General features: G+C 43.9%; 1 pseudogene; it reads right to left on the bottom strand.

Annotated features, from left to right (window-relative positions):
- Window positions 1-3,566: 3,566 nt before the first annotated feature.
- Window positions 3,567-3,920, bottom strand: LOC115896791 (annotated as a pseudogene).
- Between the last annotated feature and the right edge of the window lie 16,467 nt (window positions 3,921-20,387).

Raw genomic sequence — 20,387 nt, 5'->3', positions numbered from 1 at the left:
GTGCAGGCTTTAGGAAGGATGGTGAGAGGTGTGCTGGGAGGGCAGGTGTCATGGCTGCTTCATGACTTACCTTACTTGCTTACCTTATACCAAGTAAGTTGTGATGTGACCACACCACTGTTAGCAAAGACAAAACAGAGATATCGGGGTTCTGTGATGCTGGACAGGGAAGCAGGTGGTGAATGCTCAGAGGCCCAGCCTGAGGTTCAGAGCCCGGCTGGGGACCCTGTGGGAGACAGCCTGGGGACAGAGAGGTGTTGATCCAGAGGACAGACCTCCAGAGACAGAAAGGGCCTGGCAATGGCCTGGTGGGACGTGGGTGAGGGAAGAGGTGAGGGGTGAAGGAAAGTGACCATCTGCAAGCCAGAGGATACAGCAGGAGAAGGGGTCTGGAGAGAGAGACTAGGGTGTGTGCAGGACCTCCCATCTCTGGTCACTGCTGTGTCCTGCGGGCAGCTCAGCTTCTGGCTTCCCTGGGAATCTGCCCCACAGCCACCTAGAAAAAACGAATTATCTCCCCTCTTCATCGCTGCCTCCCTTCATAGGTGGGTTAGAATCACAGGACACAACAGCTGGAAGGAAGCTTAGCAGCAGTAAGTGAGCCCCTCTGTGGCAGAGAAGGGGACACCCACGGTCACTTGCACAAGGTCTGAGCTGTCATTGGCAGAATCAAGACTCTCAGACCCAGAGCCCCAGGAGACAGCCAAGTACGTGTTCTCAATGCTTTGATGACTTTCTTGTCACCAAGACACTCATGTCTGATTTCTCTCCCCGTGGACCCCATGTTTTAAAAGATTTTCATTCACCAAACAACTTCATTTATTAAGTAATAATTTATTCATTTTCTCATTTTTAAAATTAATCAAATATATACATAACTGCCAGCTAGAGAGCCAGAGTCTCTGATCAGCAGGCAGTAACTCTTATTACCACCATGGGTTGATTTAATTTCTGCCAAAAGCAAAGAAACTTGACATTTTAGGTAGCCTGAACAGCTTCATCGTGCGAAAGTGGAGGTTTTCCATTACACTTAGTGAAATATTCAAAATAGCTCCCAGACCCTGGTCAATAATTCATGGCACCCTTGGCCTCCAGGGACCCCCGTTGGGAACCACCGCACCATATTATTTATGCAGGAGGTAAGATGCAAAGGGAATCTCACTGTCCTAGAGTCTCAGCAGCAAACTGTTAAGGGATTGGAAGCCTGGATCCAGTCAGGAGCCTTGGACAAACCACTCAGTCTTTCCCTGAGCCTCAGGTTTCCCATCAGTAAGGTGGGAATCAGGTATCAGTCAGGGTTCCTACTTGCAAACAACAGAAAGAAACTCTGATTGTATTAAGGAGAAAATAATGTACTAAAAGGATACTGGGGAAAATAGCTTGGCAGTTCCTCCGCAAGTGAAACATAGAATCACTACATGACCCAGCAATTCCATTCCTAGGTCTATACCCGAAAGAATGGAAAATAGGTCTCCAAACAAAAACTAGTACATGAATATTCATAGCAGCTCTGTTCACAATCACCAAAAGCTGGACACAACCCACTGTCCATCAACAAATGAATGGGTAAACAAAACGTAATATATCCATGCAATGGGATATTGTTTGACTGCAGACAGGGCTGAAGCTCTGACACATGCTGCAACATGCATGGGGCTTGAAAACACTCAAGGAAAGAAGTCAGACCACATAATTCCATTCATATCAAACATCCAGAAAAAGCAAATCCATGGAGACAGAATGCACTAGTGGTTGCAAGGGACCGAGTGGGGAAGGGAGGAATGAAAGTGGCTGCTTCGTGGATACGGGGTTTCCATTTGGGTGATGAAGCCCTGAACTAGATAGTGGTCATGATTGCACAACACTGAGAAAGTATTTAATGTCACTGGATTGTACACATGATGTCTGGCAAGTCGCAGAGCAGCTAGGTGTGTGGGAACCATGCCCGTGACCGCTCCTCAGGGACACTGCTTCTGCAGCCACTGAGGGTCCTAGTTGCTGGGTGCTGCACCTGCACTGCTCACCCAGGGTCTCCATGGCCTGCAGCTGTGCTAGCTGCCCGAGAGAGGGCCTTGGGGATTCCTGGGACTCTGGGCAAACGCATCTGATTGGCTGCCTCACATCCCACCTTACGCTGCAAGGAAGGCTGAGGAAGCAAGTCCCTGGCGTTTTGTCTTCTGCTGTGGGAGTCAGTCCCTGCCTCCCGCTGAGACACAGGAGGAGGGATTCTCCCAAACACAGGAAGGTGGCAGAGAGGCGCTTCAGGACCACCAGCGTGTGCAGAGCTAATGCCTGCTTCAAAGACAGAAGAGAACCTGTCTGAGGAGTGTGGTGCATGGAGGATGTGCAGGAAATGCTAAGACGGGCAGATCGTGAAGTCAACATTGTTCTCTAAAGGGTTCTTCATGGGTGGCAACTTTCTCTCCCCTCTTCAGCCTCCGCTGAATGCCCCCCGCCACTGCCACCACAGAAAAACTCATTATTCAGAGACAGTTACTCTCTCACCTTTCCTATCTCGATGTTTCTAAACGTTGAACAAGATGATAATCGCAGCTGGTCGTTTGTCTGGCGGACACTAATCCTTGCCTCTGGGCTCTGTGATGTGTTCTGCAGTTTAGCACAAGGACCTTGCTGCTGTCCACTTAGAAACCAAATAATGGTGAGATGGTGCTCAGGAGCGGGCTGGCGCTGTGAGGACCTGGTCTGCCCTCTGCGCTAGGTGGCAAAGCCCCTGTCTGCCGTTTGGCCACCATCCCCACGGTACCACTCACAGCCCTTCCCAGCTGGGTGTGAGGGTGGGGCACTTTGGAAGGTCTTACCTCTAATCTCCCATACAGACAATTCCAGAAGTAAATAGAAGCAAAATAGGATGCCAGTTAGGTATTCTTTGGTTTTTTTTTTTTGTTTTTTTTTTAAGGATAAATTTTGATATAATTTTAAAATTTCACAGAAGTTGCAAATATAGTACAAAGAGCTCCCATATACTGTTTACCCAGGTTCAACAATTGTTTAACATTTTATGCCATTTGCTTTTTCACTCCTCTCTCTTCCTCCTCCTCCCTTCTCTCTCCCTCTCCCTCCCCCCAACAGACTGTGCCATTTTACCTCTAAATGCTCCAGTGTGTATTTCCCAAAAACAGAGACCATCTTGGACATGACCACAGTGTAATTATCAAAATCCGGAGACTTAACACTGATACAATATTATTACCGGAATCCTCAGCCCATCATCAAAGCTCATCAATTGCCCAGTAATGCCCACTGTAGCTTTTTGGAGATTTTCACGATGTCGATTTCTAGTTTAATTTCACTGTAGTCAGAGAACATGCTCCCCAAAATGTCAACCTTTTGAGATTTACTACATCGTATTTTCTGGTTCCTCCCTTGTCTCCTCAGCACTCCAGCTGGCTCCTTCTGAAAGTTTCCCTGGACTCTCTCCCACTCGGGCACAGCTGAGAGGTCAGTTGAAGATCTGGGGGAATTTATACACAGGTTTTAGAGCTCCCCCCTTGCTCCTTTCTTTTTTTAAGCCTTTTCATTTTTATTACTCAAAAAAGTTGCATTTTTTATTTAGCTTTCTGACTCTGTGCTTGTGCCTTCAACACTTTCACAAGAATGTTCTGCTCCTCGATAAGGAAAGCACACTTGGTCCTGTCACGAACACACCTAGCACCCATGGAGCCACCATAGGCCCTGCTGACATGTTTCTTCGTTTTGGACCACCTCATAAGAACTTTAGGTCTTACAGCGCGAACCCCTTGAAGTCCGCCTGGGCACATGCCACATGCAGATTTTGGTGCTTTCCCAACCTTCTTGGTATGAAAGTAAACAATTCCATTACCAGGGGTTCAGGGCAGCCTAGTTTTGTTAAAGGCTGTATTTTAGGAAAGCCTACGACAGTATGTCAAACGCCGGACCATTCTGAGTGCCTGCAGACAACATCCCCGGAAGCGCTCACTTGCTCCTTTTGACCTGCTCCTTTCCCTCCTCATTTTCCAGCCTTTTAGGAATCCCTTCTCTTCTGCTGAGCCCTCAAGGCAGTGAGAGAGGCTCTACTTTCTACATCAGCCCCAGTGGAAAGCCAGGCAAATCCTCATCCCTTACAGATGGACACTCTTCCCGTTTCTGCCTGTTCTTATCCACTTTCCAATAGTTCTTTAAGAAATTTTAAATAGTTTCTTAACTATTTGAAGAACTATTTAAAGAAGAACTATTTATTAAATAGTTTCTTAACTATTTGAAGAACAATTTAACTGAAGAACTATTTGCCTTCAAACAGTTATTTAAGAAAACTTTTTTTGGTCCAGAGTTTATACATCAACACACACACACGCGTGCGCGCACACACACACACATGTGCACAGACACATATAATTAGGAATGCATCTTGTGTCTCATTCCATAATATGTTGCTATCACTCAAAATAGTACAAATGCAACCCTAATATGACGACTTTTAATTTTGGTTGGATTCACCAGATTCAATTGGTTATTTATCTGATTTCATTATTTCATGATCTCTCCTTAACATTTCATGAAAAGGTCTTTTGGGGACTTAACATAAGTGACAACAGAATTCAGTGTGATGAAACCAAACATATATGAAATGCACCGGATGCCATATGCTGAAACCTATGAATATGTCAACCAGCAATTCACGGGCGCATGAATGTGCAAATGAGGAAACGTTGTTCAAACACTTCAGCTTGTATTTTACAAAACAGTGTTTAAATATTTGACATAGTTTAGTAATATTTTAGAAAAATGGCCTACCTAGTCTGGATGATGTATGCGTTTGCTGGGGTTCCTATAAGAAAGCTACACACACTGGGGGCATAAACAGCAATAGGTTATTGCTGCGTAGACCCGGAGCCTGGAAGTCCAGGATCAAAGTGTCAGGTTTGGATTCTCCTGCAGCCTCTCTCCTTGGCTTGTGGACTTCCCTCTCTACATGTCTGTATCCTAATTGCCTCTTTTTTAAATGTTTAAGTTCCTGGGTACAAATGCAGGTTTGCCACATAGGTAAACTGGTATCATGGGGGTTTGTCGTACAGATTATTTCATCACCCAGGTATATTAAGCCTAGTGCCCATTCATTATGTTTCCTGATCCTCTCCCTCCTCCTACCCTCCACTCTCTGATAGGCCCCAATGTGCATTATTCCCCTCTATGTATCCATGTGTTCTCATCATTTAGCTCCCACTTACAAGTGAGAACATGTGATATTTGGTTTTCTGTTCCGTGTTAGTTAGCTTAGAATAATGGCCTCCAGCTCCATCCATGTTCCTGCAAAGGACATGATCTTGTTCTTCTTATGGCTGCATAGTATTCCATGGTGTATTTGCACCACATTTTCTTTATCCAGTCTACCATTAATGAGCGTTTAGGTTGATTCCATGTCTTTGCTATTGTGAATAGTGCTGCAATGAATATACACGTGCACACAAATGATTTTAGATTAGGACAGATCCTCATGGCCTCATTTTAACTTAACCACTCCTATAAAGACTTCAGAAGATCGGGACTTCGGCAGTGAATTTTGGGGGACACAACCCAACCCATCACAGATGGACAGTCTCTCCCCCTGCCTGTCTTTGGTATATTAACTCATATTTTACCTAAGAGTGGAGTGGACTCTATCTTAGGAAGAGTGGAAGCTGTGCCCTGGAGAGCCAAACTCTGACCAGAAAACCCATTTGGAAGTGCTGGCAATTCTAGGGGTGCTCCTCACACCCTGTGTCCCGGTGACTCCTTTGCCCCAGGAGTCAAAGGTGCAGGATGAACTCTTGCGTGCTTCCATGGACTATCTCTTGGGACCGGCTCATTCTTAATCTGACCAGCATCTGCTTTACATTTTTTTCCTACTTAAAAATATTCCTACTTAAAAAATATTATCACTGTCAGGTTCAGTGGCTCACGCCTGTAATCCCAGCACTTTGGGAGGCTGAGGTAGGCAGATCACTTGAGGTCAGGTGTTTGAGACCAGCCTGGCCAACACGGAGAAACCCCATCTCTACTAGAACTACAAAAATTAGCTGGACATGGTGGCAGGTGCCTGCAATCCCGGCTACTCAAGTTGCAGTAAACCAAGATCATGCCATTGCACTCCAGCCTGGGCGACAGAGGAAGACTCTGTGTCAGAAAAAAAAAAAAAAAAAAAAAAAAATTAGTAATCATGGACATAGTAACCAATCAAATGTCGCAAAAAAAAAAAAAAAAAAAAAAAAAGCCCCTATATTCCATCATTAAAAAATTACATAGTGGGGTATATTTAATGTGGCATTCATTTGAATGAACTCTCTTTTTTCCCAGCTTTATTGAAGTGTAATTGACAAAAAATGTTTACATTTATGACAAGCAACATGATGGTTTGATATACATATACATTGTGAAATAATGACCACAATCAAGCCAATTAACACATCCTCTATCTCACATACCTGTCATGTTTTGTAGGAGGAACATTTAAGATCTACTGTCAGCAATTTTTTTTTTTTTTTTTTTTTTTTTTTTTTTGAGACGTTGTCTTGCTCTGTCGCCCAGGCTGGAGTGTAGTGGTGCAATCTCGGCTCACTGCAAGCTCCGCCTCCCGGGTTCAAGTGATTCTCCTGCCTCAGCCTCTCGAGTAGCTGGAACTACAGGCGCCCGCCACCACGCCCGGCTAATTTTTTTGTGTTTTTAGTAGAGACGGGGTTTCACCGTGTTCGCCAGGATGGTCTCGATCTCCTGACCTCGTGATCCGCCCGTCTCGGCCTCCCAAAGTGCTGGGATTACAGGCTTGAGCCACCGCGCCCGGCCTCTCTTAGCAATTTTTAAGAACACAATACATTGTTATTAACTATACCCACCATGATGTACAATAGGTCTCCAGAGCTCACTCCTCCCGTCTAACTGAAACTTCACACCCTTTGACCAGCATTTCCCCATTCTTCTCACCCCAGGGCACTGGTAACCACTATCCTACTCTCTGCCTCTATAAAGTTCAACTTTTTTACACTCCACATATAAGTGAGATCATGCAGTATTTGTCTTTCTGTGTCTAGTTTGTTTCACTTAGCATAATGTCCTCCAGGTTCATTCATGTTGTTGGAAATGCTTTTTTAAGGCTGAGTAGTATTCTGTTGTGTTGGTGAGGATATGGAGTATATATGTCACATGTGTTCATATACTGCATTTTTCTTATTCCTTCATCCATCAGTGGACACTTAGAGGTTGATGGCATGTCTTGGCTACTGTGAATAATAATGCAACAAACGGGGACGTGCAGATATGTCTTCTAAATACTGATTTCATTCCTGTGGATATATCCCCAGTAGTGGGATTGCTGGATCACATGGTAGTTCTATTTTTAATTTTTTGAGGAACCTCTAAATTGTTTTCCATAATGGCTGGTCTAACTGACATTCCCACCAACAGTACAAGGGTCCCTCTTTCTCCACATCCTCACCGACACCTGCCTTTGGTCTTTTTGATAACAGCCTTTCTCAAGGTGTTAGGTGATATCTCATTTTAATTTGTAGTTCCCCGATGATTAGTGATGTTGAGCATTTTTTCACAAACCTGTTGGTCATTTGTATGTTTCATTTGAGAAATGTCCACTTCGGTTACTTGTGCATTTTTGATCAAGTTATTTGCTTTCTTGCTGTTGAGTTGTTTGAGTTTCCTATATATTTTGGACATTAACCTCATATAGGATATACGGTTTGCACATATCTCATTCCATTCGACAGGCTGTCTCTCCACTCTTTGTTTCTTTTGCTGTGCAGAAGCTTTTTAGTTTGGTGCAATCCCACCTATGTTTGCTTTTGTTGCCTGTGCTTTTGAGATCACGTCTAAAAATCATTGTCAAGGCTAATACCAGTAAGCTTTTCCCCTATGTTTTCTCAAAATGGATTAAAGACTTAAACATAAGACCTGAAACTGTAAAGCCACATTCCATCATTTTAACCAGTCCCTGGCAAATACTTACAACTCAGTTGCCCTGCTTGTCGCTCTCACGCTTGCCTGGAAAAATCCCTCCCCTGGTGTCTGCATCTCTGCACCCACCTACACGTGTGAACCCAAACAGCCTGGAGGAAAAGCCCAACCAACACCAATGGGTGGCACTCTGCATTGCTGACTGAACCTCAGTGGCCCCTAATTATTTCCAGCCAATGCCACTGCAGTTTTTTCATCAGCAGGCGCCCCCTTTTCCTGGATATCAGTTCATACTCCCCTGTCCTGGAGCCTCCAATATTCCTTCCTCCTGCTCTCACTCGAGAGGGGCTGGTTCCCATTCCCAACTTTCCTGGGAAATGGAAGCCTTCAGAAGAGAGTGCCTTTATGCTCCCGTACCTCATCTTCTGTTTCCTGCACAAGTCACTGGGTGTCTACCAGAGCTTGTGTCCCCCTTCATCTATTCCAGGATTTCACTCAGCCCTCGTTCCCTTTGATATGTCCACACTTTGAAATTGCTCGGCCTAAAGAGGGTGAGGCTGTGCTTTGATGCAATGAGAATTTCTTGAGCAGCCTCCTCCTGCCTCCTGTGGGTCTGCAAGGGAAGCCTGAGCAGGAAACCCCAGGCACCAGAGGGACATACAGCAGCCACTTTCAGTAAAATGCCATTACCTAATGGCTTAATTACAAGCTGAAATGAAAAAAAATAAATAAATAAACAAATAAAACCCTAACTCCTTTTTTATGCTTAATTTCATTCCTAGTGACCTTCTTTGATGGAAATAGAGAAATTCTGTTGTGTTGAAGACTCTTAAATTTCCCAAATGTGCGCTTCAGCTTCTCAGAAGTCATGGTTGCCATGGGCTGTGGTGCAAGCTTATCTGCCCATGGCCCACACAATGTCCAATGTCATGTCATGGGACCCCTGCCACTTTGTGACATAAAATGTAAGAACACTTAATGCTACTGGCTGGGTGTGATGGCTCACGCCTGTAATCCCAGCACTTTGGGAGGCCGAGGTGGGCGGATCACAAGGTCAGGAGATAGAGATCATCCTGGCTAACACAATGAAACCCTGTCTCTACTAAAAATACAAAAAAATTAGCCAAATGTGGTGGCATGCGCCTGTCATCCCAGCTACTCGGGAGGCTGAGGCAGGAGAATTGCTTGAACCCGGGAGGCAGACATTGCAGTGAGCCGAGATCGTGCCATTGGACTCCAGCCTGGGTGACAGAGCGGCACTCTGTCAAAAAAACAAACAGCAAACAAACAAAAAACAAAACAAAAAACACTTAATGCTACTTTGAGGCCAACATAAACAATATGTGTTTCCCTGCCTCAAGCCAGCCTTGGTTGTGCCAAGGTAGGGGGCAGGAGCTTGTCTGGAGTCAGCAATACTGTGGGCCCCATCAGGAAAGCCACCCCCTGGTATGCAGGGGGCTATTCTGTGACTGAAGAGGTTACAGGAAAGGTCAATGTCGACTCAAGGTTAACTCAGGTCATTCAGTGTGTTTTGACTGAGAGTTTACCACATGTTGGGTGCAGTCCTAGGCAAGTGAAGGTGGCGTCACTGTCAACAACGATGTCAGCCCTGCCCTCATGTTGCTTACATGCCAGTGGGAGGGAAACATGAAGACAGATAGGCAGGCAAATAACTATGTGCAATTGTAGTGGGGGCTGTGAAGAAAATGAGCATAGGCCTGAACTAGAGTGGCAGCGGTTGCATTTTAGGGGTATTGGTCAGGAGAGTGTCTCAGAAGGTTGACACTGAAGCTGAGACCCAGAGGATGAGAAGGAGCCACTTGAGGGGAAGACATCATCCTGGCCAAGGGCAGACCTAGAACAAAGACCCGAGATGAGGCAGAGATGGGTGATTATGAAACAGAAGACCTATCAGTGTGGCCCCTGGAGCAGAGGGACCAGGGAGAGGCAATGCAATGAGGCTGGGGAGAAGGGCCTTGCAGCCAGGTGAGGAGTCTGGATTTCAATCTCAGAGAAATGGGAAGCCCTTGGAAGGTTTGAGAAAGAGCGAGCCATTGTTTGATTTGTCACCTAAGCAGTTCAGTCTTTCTGCTTTGTGTGAATAGATTCAAGGGGGCAAAAGTGGATGTGGGAGACCAGCTGGAGGAGGCTGTAGTCATGGGGGCTGGAGGTCAGGGTGACTGGGACTAGGGAGGGAGAAGTGGACAGAGTTGAGATGGGTTGATTGGATGCAAAGAAGAAGGGAGGGGTGGCATCAAGTATGACACCTGTGTTTTAGGGCCCATGCATCTGAGTGTCTGGCAGAAAAAGGTGGAGGTGCATGAGTTTTGGGGGTGAGTGTGGAGGTGATGTGAAAGAAAAATTACACCAGACAGAGTTTAACAGGCCAGGAAGACTCTTTTCCGGACTGTTGCAATAGGGGAGGAGACTGAACTCAAGTCCTAATGCAACTGGGGCAGCCATGGATTTATGGCCAACAGGGTGAGGGCTCACTGGACAGAAAATTACCAAAAGGAACTTGGTTAGGTATCAAGAGTGGGGAGATTCTCACCAACCTGAGCTTGGCATGCTGAGGATGAGGCCTAATCTAGAAGAGAGCTGAGCAGGGCCTGACTCAGGTTTGGCCAAGGAGGGTGTATTAGTTTGTTTTCATGCTGCTGATAAAGACATATCCAAGACTGGGAAGAAAAAGAGGTTTAATTGGACTTACAGTTCCACATGGCTAGGGAGGCATCAGAATCATGGCAGTAGGTGAAAGGTACTTCTTACATGGCAGCAGCAAGAGAAAATCAGGAAGAAGCAAAAGCAGAAACCCCTGATAAACCCATCAGATTTGTGAGACTTATTCAATAGCATGGGAAAGACCAGCCCCCATGATTTAATTACCTCCCCCGGGCCCCTCAATTCTGGAAGATACAATTCAAGTTGAGGATTTGGGTGGAGACACAGCCAAACCATATCATTCTACCCCTGGCCTCTCCAAATCTCATGTCCTCACATTTCAAAACCAATCATGCATTCCCATTAGTCACCCAAAGTCTTAATTTATTTCAGCATTAACCCAAAAATCCACAGTCCAAAGTCTCATCTGCAACAAGTCAAGTCTCTTCCACCTATGAGCCTTTAAAGTCAAAGCAAGCTAGTTACTTCCTAGATACAATATGGGCACAGTTAATTGGTAAACACAACCATTCCAAATGGGAGAAATTGGCCAAAACAAAGTGGTTACAGGCCCTATGCAAGTTCAAAATCCAGCTGGGCAGTCAAATTTTAAAGTTCCAAAATGATCTCCTTTGACTTCAGGTCTCACATCCAGGTCACGCTGATGCAATAGGTGGGTTCCCATGGTCTTGGACAGCTCCGCCCCTGTGGCTTTGTAAGGTATAGCCTCTCTCCTGGCTGCTTTCATAGGCTGGCATTGAGTGTCTGCAGCTTTTCCAGGCAAATGGTGCAAGCTGTGGGTGGATCTACAATTCTGGGGTCTGGAAGATGGTGTCCCTCTTCTCTCAGCTCCACTAGGCATGCCCCAGTAGGGACTCTGTGTGGGGGTTCCAACCCCACATTTCCCTTCCACACTGCCCTAGCAAAGGTTCTCTATGAGGGCTCCGCCCCTGCAGCAAACTTTTGCCTGGGCATCCAGGCTTTCCCATACGTCTTCTGAAATCTAGACAGGGGTTCCCAAACCTCAATTCTTGACTTCTGTGCATCCACAGGCTCAACACCACATGGAAGCTGCCAAGGTTTTGGGCTTCCACCCTCTGAAGCCACAAATTGAGCTCTATGTTGGCCCCTTTCATCCACAGCTGGAGAGGCTGGGACACAGAGCACCAAGTCCCTAGGTTGCACACAGCACAGGGACCCTGGGGCTAGCCCATGAAACCGCTTTTTTCTCCTGGGCCTCCAGGCCTGTGATGGGAGAGGCTGCCCTGAAGGTCTCTGACATGCCCTGGGGACATTTTCTCCATGATCTTGGGGATTAGCATTAGGCTTCTTGCTACTGATGCAAATTTCTGCAGCTGGCTTGAATTTCTCCTCAGAAAACAGATTTTTCTTTTCTATTGCATCATCAGGCTGCAGGTTTTCTGAACTTTTATGCTGTTTCCCTTTTAAAACAGAATGCCTTTAACAGCACCCAAGTCACCTTTTGAATGCTTTGCTGCTTAGAAGTTTCTTCTGCCAGATACCCTAAATCATCTCTCTCAAGTTCAAAGTTCCACAAATCTCTAGGGCAGGGGCAAAATGCTGCCAGTCTCTTTGCTAAAAGATAACAAGTGTCACCTTTGCTCCAGTTCTCAACAAGTTCCTCATCTCTGTCTGAGACCACCTCAGCATGGACCTTATTGTTCATATCACTATCAGTTTTTTTGCCAAAGCCATTCAACAAGTCTCTGGGAGTTCCAAACTTTCCCACAATTTCCTATCTTCTTCTGAGCTCTCCAAACTGTTCCAACCATCTGCCTATTACCCAGATCCAAAGTTGCTTCCACATTTTAGGATTATCTTAGTCCATATTCATGCTGATGAAGACATACCCAAGACTGGGAAGAAAAAGAGGTTTAATTTGACTTACAGTTTTACATGGTTGGGGAGGCCTCAGAACCATGGTGGAAGGCGAAAGGTATTCCTTACATGGCAGTGGCAAGAGAAAATGAGGAAGAAGTGAAAGCGGAAACCTCTGATAAACCCATCAGATCTCATGAGACTCATTCACTATCACGAGAATATCATGGGAAAGACCAGCCCCTGTGATTCAGTTACTTCCCCCTGAGTCCCTCCCACAACACATGGGAATTCTGAGAGATACGATTCAAGTTGGGATTTGGGTGGGGACATAGCCAAACCATATCAGAGAGTGTCCTTGTAAATGGGAAGGGGAGGACTTAAGCACTTGTTGGGTGTGTTAAGCTTGAGATGTCCAAGAATAGATGTTGAGTACATGCCTCAAAATGTAAATCTGGAGCTCAGGGGACAGTTCTGGGTGGGATATATGAATTTGATCATGACTATAAAGATGGTTTGGGGAAGCTACAACCACCACTGAGCTCTCAGACCTGTGATGTAGAGTCTGACAGGCCAATGCCAGCCAGAGCTTCTAAATCCTGTATGGAATAATTAAGTGTATAGCTATGGTTTGAATGTGCTCCCCGAAATTCACGTGTTGGAAACTTAATCCCCAGTGCAATGACGTTGAAAGGTGAGACCTTTAAGAGGTGATTAGGTCATGAGGGCTCTGCCTTCGTGGATGGACTAATGCCATTTGCAGGGGGGTGGGTTAATTATCCCAAAAAGTGGGTTCCTGATAAGAGGATAAATCTGGCTCTTTTCCCTTCTCTCCCTCTCTCTCCCTTTCTCTCACCATGTGATGCCTTCAACCATGGGATAACACAGCAAGAAGGCCCTCCTACCTTCAACCATGGGATGACACAGCAAGAAGGCCCTCCCACCTTCAACCATGGGATGACACAGCAAGAAGGATCTCCCTAGATACCAGTATCTTGATATTGGACTTCCCAGCCTACAGAACTGTGAGAAATAAATTTCTTTTCTTTATAAATTACCCAGTCTCTAGTATTCTGTTATGGCAGCATGAAACAGACTAAGACACATTCTGAACAGGTTTTAGTCCCCCACCCCAGAGGGAGCAGGGCCCAGTCATTCTCTTGCCTCAGACTCAGAGTCCTTACCACATGAAGGCAGGTAGAGACTTACTAAGGACTGGCCTTTTACAAAGAATGAAAATTCTCATGCCCCTCCTGGGTGCTAACTGAATAAAAATATTTCTATTGTAGTGATGCTTAAATATATGTAATTATACAATTAAGTATAAATGCTGTCTTAGTCAGTTTAAGCTACTGAAACTAACTACCATACACCAGGTGGCTGATGAGCAACAGAAATTTATTTCTTGCTATTCTAGAGGTTGGAAGTCTGCGATCAGGGTGACAGCATGATTGGGTTCTAGTGAGGGCCTGCTTTCAGGTTGCAGCCAGCCAACTTCTCACTATGTCCTCACATGTCCAAGGGAGATTATCTCTCACGTGTCTCTTCTTGCAAATGCATTGTCTTAGTCCATTTGTGCTGCTACAACAAAATACCCGAGACTAATAATTTAATTGTGCATTTAAAAATAACTAAGAGTATAATTGGAATGTCTGTAACACAGAGGATAAATGCTTGAGGGAATGGAGACCCCATTCTTCATGATGTGATTATTACACATTGCATACCTGTATCAAAACATCTCATGTACCCCAGAAATATATCTACCTACTATGTACCTACAAAAAGTTAAAGTTTAAAAATTTAAAAAAATAAATGAAATACCTGAGACTGGGTAATTTATAAAGAACAGAAATTAATTTTCCCACAGTTCTGGAGGCTGGGAAGTTCAAGATCAAGGTGCCAGTGGATTCAGTTGTCTGATGACCATCCAGTCACTGCTTCCAAGATGGTGCCTTATTGCTGTATACTCCAGAGGTGAGGATGCTGTGTCCTCACATAGCAGAAGGCTGAAGGGCAAAAGGGACGAACTTCCTCTACCAAGCCTAATTCCATGCAGGAAGAAGGAACCCTCATAGTCTAATCACTTCTTAAAGGCCCCACTTCTTTTTTTTTTTTTTTTTTTTTCTTTTTCTGGAGCATGGCACTGCTATAAGCAGAGGGCTCAGAGTAAGGAATTCCATTTTCCTCATACCCTGGTTCCGTAAACAAACAAGATTTGGTCATGAGAAATTTATTATATTCACAGAAGATTTTCTTTCTTTCTTTTTTTTTTTTTTTTATTATACTTTAAGTTCTAGGGTACATGTGCACAATGTGCAAGTTTGTTACGTATGTATACATGTGCCATATTGGTGTGCTGCACCCATTAACTCGTCATTTATATTAGGTATATCTCCCAATGCCATCCCTCCCCCCTACCCCTCCCCATAATAGGCCCCGGTGTGTGATGTTCCCCTTCCCGTGTCCAAGTGGTCTCATTGTTCAATTCCTACCTATGAGTGAGAACATGCGGTGTTTGCTTTACTGTTCTTGCGATAGTTTGCTGAGAATGATGGCTTCCAGCTCCACCCATGTTCCTACAAAGGACATTAACTCATCCTTTTTTATGGCTGCATAGTATTCCATGGTGTAAATGTGCCACATTTTCTTAATCCAGTCTGTCACTGATAGACATTTGGGTTGATTCCAAGTCTTTGCTATTGTGAATAGTGCCACAATAAACATACATGTACCTGTGTCTTTATAGCAGCATGATTTATAATCCTTTGGGTATATTCCCAGTAATGGGGTGGCTGGGTCAAATGGTATTTCTAGTTCTATATCCTTGAGGAATCGCCACACTGTTTTCCACAATGGTCCCACCAACAGCGTAGAAGTGTTCCTATTTCTCCACATCCTCTCCAGCACCTGTTGTTTCCTGACTTTTTAATGATTGCCATTCTAACTGGTGTGAGATGGTATCTCATTGTGGTTTTGATTTGCATTTCTCTGATGGTGAGTGATGATGAGCATTTTTTCATGTATCTGTTGGCTGCATAAATGTCTTCTTTTGAGAAGTGTCTGTTCATATCCTTTGCTCACTTTTTGATGGGGTTGTTTTTTTTTTTTTCTTGTAAATTTGTTTGAGTTCTTTGTAGGTTCTGGATATTAGCCCTTTGTCAGATGAGTAGATTGCAAAAATTTTCTCCCATTCTGTAGGTTGCCTGTTCACTCTGATGGTAGTTTCTTTTGCTGTGCAGAAGCTCCTTAGTTTAAGTAGATCCCATTTGTCAATTTTGGCTTCTGTTGCTGTTGCTTTTAGTGTTTCAGACATGAAGTCCTTGCCCATGCCTATGTCCTGAATGGTATTGCCTAGGTTTTCTTCTAGGGTTTTTATGGTATTAGGTCTAACATTTAAATCTCTAATCCATCTTGAATTGATTTTCATATAAGCAGTAAGGAAAGGATCCAGTTTCAGCTTTTTTACTTATGGCTAGCCAATTTTCCCAGCACCATTTATTAAATAGGGAATCCTTTCCCCATTTCTTGTTTTTGTCAGGTTTGTCAAAGATCAGATGGCTGTAGATGTGTGGTATTGTTTCTGAGGGCTCTGTTCTGTTCCATTGGTCTATATCTCTGTTTTGGTACCAGTACCATGCTGTTTTGGTTACTGTAGCCTTGTAGTGTAGTTTGAAGTCAGGTAGTGTGATGCCTCCAGCTTTGTTCTTTTGTTCTTAGGATTGTCTTGGCAATGCAGGGTCTTTTTTGGTTCCATATGAACTTTAAAGTAGTTTTTTCCAATTCTGTGAAGAAAGTCATTGGTAGCTTAATGGGTATGGCATTGAATCTATACATTACCTTGGCAGTATGGCCATTTTCACGATATTGATTCTTCCTATCATGAGCATGGTATGTTCTTCCATTTGTTTGTGTTCTCTTTTATTTCACTGAGCAGTGGTTTGTAGTTCTCCTTGAAGAGGTCCTTTACATCCCTTGTAAGTTGGATTCTTAGGCATTTTATTCTCTTTGAAGCTATTGTGCATGGGAGTTCATTCATGATTTGATTTTCTGTTTGTCTGTTACTGGTGTATAAGAATGCTTGTGATTTTTGCACATTGATTTTGTATCCTGAGACTTTGCTGAAGTTGCTTATCAGCTTTAGGAGATTTTGGGCTGAGACAATGGGGTTTTCTAAATATACAATCATGTCATCTGCAAACAGGGACAATTTGACTTCTTCTTTTCCTAACTGAATACCCTTGATTTCTTTCTCTTGCCTGATTGCCCTAGCCAGAACTTCCAACACCATGTTGAATAGGAGTGGTGAGAGAGGGCATCTGTGTCTTGTACCAGTTTTCAAAGGGAATGCTTCCAGTTTTTGCCCATTCAGTATGATATTAGCTGTGGGTTTGTCATAAATAGCTCTTATTATTTTGAGATACGTTCCATCAATACCGAATTTATTGAGAGTTTTTAGCATGAACGGCTGTTGAATTTTGTCAAAGGCCTTTTCTGCATCTTTTGAGATAATCATGTGGTTTTTGTCTTTGGTTCTGTTTATATGCTGGATTATATTTATTGATTTGTGTATGTTGAACCAGCCTTGCATCCCAGGATGAAGCCCACAGGCCCAACTTCTTAATATTATCACATTGGCAACACCTGAATTTTGGAAGGGACACATTCAAACCAAAGCATTCCACCACTCCAACCCTGGCACCCCAAATTCATGTCCTTCTCACATGCAAAATATGTTCATTCCATCCGAATAGCTCCAAATCTCTGAACTCATTCCAGTATCAACTTAAAAGTCTAAAGCCCACAGACTCATCTGAATCTGGTATGGGTGAGACCCCAGGCAGGAGTCATTCTAAGACAAATTTCCCTCCCTCCCACTGGGAGCATGTGAAATCAAACAAGTTAAATGTTTCCAAAATACTTTGGTGGTACAGGGACAGGGCAGACATTTCCACTCCAAAAGGGAGAAATAGGAAAGAGGAAAAGAATAACAGATCCCAGGTAAGTCCTAAACCTAATAGGGCAAATGTCATTAAATCTTAAGCATTCAATCGTCTTTGATGCTACATTTTGGTATCTGAATTTACTGGGTGAGGGTTGATCCCCCACAGCCCTGGGCAGCCCCATCTCCATGGCTTTGCTGGGCTCAGCCCATGCAGCCGCTCTCAGAGGTTGGAGTTGGGTGCCTGTGGCTGTCCTCAGTTGGCATTGCTTGCTGGTATGAGTTCCAGATTCCAAAGGCTGGAGAACCTGGTGTTCCGACGTCCAAGGGCAGGAGAAGAAGGGTGTCTCAGCCCTGGTAAAGTGAGGGAGAGAACTTTGCTGTTCTTCTGTCTTTTTGTTCCATTCAGGCCTCCAGTCAGTTGGCTGCTACCTGCCCACATCGAAGGCAGATTTCCCCACACTTAGTCCATTGACCCACAGGCCAGTTTCCTCAGGAAACACTCTAGTCCAAAGTCAAACCAGTTGGGTGTCACTTTCCGCAGAAGAGGAATAGCTCAGTGCCTGCTGCAGCATTCAGAGTAAATGATACTTTATCAGCTTTCTGAGAATTCCTCAATTCAGCCAAGTTGACACCCAAAGTCAACCATCACGATCATTAATTCCATTATGAGGGCTCTGCCATCATGACCTAATCACCTCCCAAAGGCCCCAGCTCCTAATACCATCTCCTTGGGGCTTAAGATTTTAACACATAAATTTTGGAGGTACACAAACATTCAGTCATTTGCAAATGCCTTATGCTTATATATAGCCTTATGCTATTATAAAATTATCAATCCAAAGTAAATTGAAGGACTACGTAACAACAAAGCCACATACCTTCCTACTTCCAACTGACCCTAATTTGAGAAATCTTGAACAGAAGAATTCTAGCATCTTTTACAGTTCTTTTTCTTTTTAGTTTTTGGAGATGGAGTCTCACTCTGTCGCCCAGGCTGGAGTGCCGTGGTATGATCTTGGTTCACTGCAACCTCCACCTTCTGGGTTGAAGTGATTCTCCTGCCTCAGCCTCCTAAGTAGCTGGGATTACTGGTGTCCACCACCACGCCTGGCTAATTTTTGTATTTTCAGTAGAGATGGGGTTTCTGCATGTTTACCAGGCTAGTCTCGAACATCTAACCTCAGATGATCCATCTGCCTCAGCCTCCCAAAGTGCTGGGATTACAGGTATGAGCCACCATGCCTGGCCCCATCCTTTACAGTTCTAACATGTGATGATTTTCTTTTCATTTTAATTGATTAGTTAACGCTTAAGAGACAGGGTCTTGCTATGTTGTCCAGGCTGTAGTTCAGTGGTTATTCAGAGACACAATCATCAGGCACTACAGCCTGGAAATCCTGGGTTCAAGTGATCCCCACATCTCACTCTCCCCAGTAGCTGAGACTGCAGGTTCGGGCCATCGTGCCCAACTAACATGTGATGATTTTCTGAGCCTGCAGTGGTGAGAGAGAAGGACCAGCTTGATGCAGCGAGGATAAGAGGGTTAATTGGAAAATAGTTACCTAAAGATCTAAAGTTTGCATGGAAAGCAGCATTTAAAAAAAATAGATAATAAAAATTAGCATTTAACTTACAGAAACTAAAACAAAATAAGGATAGAAAAAAGAAAGCAATTTTACTGCTTTGGTGAAAAGAAATCCTTCTTCAAATTTGAAAACGCTCAACTTTAAATCTTTTCTGACTCACTCGGCCCCATACCTAACAGGCTTAGTTAAAAAGAAATCATAAGAATAGTCAGCCTTTGGACTCTGGAACTCACACCGGCAAGCAATTATGACATTTAGTTTATATTTGAAGATGCTCAGAGTGCTATTTATTTTATTAATCATACATCAGAAGGGAATTCATGTTTACAGCTACTCACCTAGTATTACCAGTGTTATTTTGTGCCTTCCTTTCTGGCACTTTGTGTGTATATATATACACATATATATTATATATATATACACACACACACACAGTCATAGATATATATCTATATATATATAGATATATATATATAGATATGAAACTATATATGTATCTTTTTTCTTTTAAATTGAGACAGAGTTTTGCTCTTTGTTGCCCAGGCTGGAGTGCAACCTCCGCCTCCTGGGTTCAAGCGATTCTCCTGTTTCAGCCCCCCAAGTAGCTGGGATTACAAGCACCCGCCACCATGCCCAGCTAATTTTTGTATTTTTAGTAGAGATGGGGTTTCACCATGTTGGCCAGGCTGGTCTCAAACTCCTGACCTCAGGTGATCTGCCCACCTCAGCCTCCCAAAGTGCTGGGATTATAGGCATGAGCCACCACGTCCGGCCTATATCTTTTACTTGCTATAATCGTGTATTCTTTTAAAACTTAAGATTGTAAGACGTGTTGTTTCCTGTTGCCACAAAGTGTTAGTTATACTTTTGTTGAGTGTAATAATATATTGCCTGGATATACCACAATCATATAATCATCTTCCTGTCATTTAACCTGTCTCTGTTTATCATGGGAATAAAACAGTTCTGCAATGAACATCTTCATGCATACAGCTTTTATTATCTTGTGAATTAATTTGTTTGGGCTAGATTCCCAGGTAGGAATTTCTGAGTTAAAGGGTGCTATATTTTATTTCAAAAAAAGTTTCCAATGATCTAAGTACAGATCTGAAGATAAAGTAGAAAGAAAGGCAGATTTGCAACAGATAGGAGCAAATTTTAAAATCCTGACGGAGAAGCAGGGGCTGTGTCACCCAGGCATAGATGGTCCTCTGAACACAGGGGTGTTTGGTGCTCATCTTTCTAAACCTTTCTTGATGCCCCCAGGCAAAGCTGCTGGGAGCTGAGCAACAAGAGTGATTCAGAAGCACTCTGCTCAGATCCACCGGAGGCAGCAACTCCAGCCGGTATACAGACATAGTTACCAAGGAGACCTCTGCTTTTCCCCTATTTTCCAGGTTAACAGTCCTGAATCTGAGCTAGATGATTGGATAGAATTA

Source organism: Rhinopithecus roxellana, chromosome 4 (assembly GCF_007565055.1).
Source record: "Rhinopithecus roxellana isolate Shanxi Qingling chromosome 4, ASM756505v1, whole genome shotgun sequence".
Taxonomy (NCBI): Eukaryota; Metazoa; Chordata; class Mammalia; order Primates; family Cercopithecidae; genus Rhinopithecus; species Rhinopithecus roxellana.
This window is presented reverse-complemented; position numbering and strand designations above follow the sequence as displayed.